A 987-nucleotide genomic window follows, 5' to 3' on the forward strand; every position below is an offset into this window, starting at 1 on the left:
TCCCTCCTGCTCCCCTGCCAAAGCCAGTTTCTAGAGCTGGTGTGGCTCAGTCCCCATCCAGCCCCGGCCAGGCCAGCCCCGGCCAGCCCCTTACCTCTCCCTGGCAGCTGAGGTGGGGACTGCCTCCTGCAGCCGGTTCAGCACTCTGCCTCCTGGCACCTGGAGCTGGGCGCAGGGGAGGGTCTGAAAGATGCGCTGTGTGTATGAGCGCGTGCGTGTGTATATGTGCGTGTGCGTGTGCGTGTGCGTGCGTGCGTGTGTGTGTGTGTGTGTGTGTGTGTGTGTGAGCATGCGGCACCTCAGCCCCTCACTCACTCACACACGCCCTCCCCCTGACGTCAGGGGGAGCAGGAGGGAGGGGCTGGGATGGAATTTGTATCCCGGCTTAAAGGGACAGGGGCCCAGACACCACCTCCGAGTGAGAGAGCTCGCTCGCAGCGTCTCCCAGGGCCCTAAAGCTTCTTTTTCCGGAAAGTGGCTTTTATTGCCAGGCCAGGCTATAATTTGCCCTGCCAGGTGGGAGGAACCGCTGAGGAATGCAGGGGAGGAAGAGCTGGGGCAGCTGGCACTCCTGCCAATTAGAGAGCAAGTGGGGTGACGAGTGTGTGCTGGGGGGCTGCGCGGTGGGGGGTGAGTCTGGGCGGATGGAGGCTGCTGCAGCAGAAAGAGCCCCAGAGGGTGCTCCAGACTAGGGGGTGGGGGAGCTGGGATCTTCAGTGTCCCCTGCCCTCCATCAGCACCACCCTGTGCTCAGGTCTGTCCCTCAATGGACTCTGGGATCCTTGTTGGCAAGTTACAAGGACTCATCTCCTTCTCAGTGGGCCCTTGAGATCGGTCCATGGAACTGAATTGACGAGGACCCTCCTAGGGGAGTGAGAAGTGTGGCAAGTTAGGACTCATCTCCTTCTCAGTGGGCCCTTGAGATTGTTCCATGGAACTGAATTGACGAGGACCCTCCTAGGGGAGTGAGAAGAAGAGGGAAGGAGG

At 60.9% G+C, this 987-nt stretch overlaps 1 protein-coding gene across 1 annotated transcript in view; it reads right to left on the reverse strand.

Moving 5' to 3' along the window:
- Window positions 1–294, reverse strand: part of CSDC2 (cold shock domain containing C2, RNA binding) — a 12,558-nt gene extending 12,264 nt beyond the window's left edge. Inside the window, exon 1 of the mRNA XM_005871361.2 lies at window positions 95–294. The gene's annotated coding sequence lies outside the window, so the exon portion shown is untranslated. The remainder of the gene's footprint in view (window positions 1–94) is intronic.
- Between the last annotated feature and the right edge of the window lie 693 nt (window positions 295–987).

This window comes from Myotis brandtii, unplaced genomic scaffold (assembly GCF_000412655.1).
Source record: "Myotis brandtii unplaced genomic scaffold, ASM41265v1 scaffold339, whole genome shotgun sequence".
Lineage (NCBI taxonomy): Eukaryota > Metazoa > Chordata > Mammalia > Chiroptera > Vespertilionidae > Myotis > Myotis brandtii.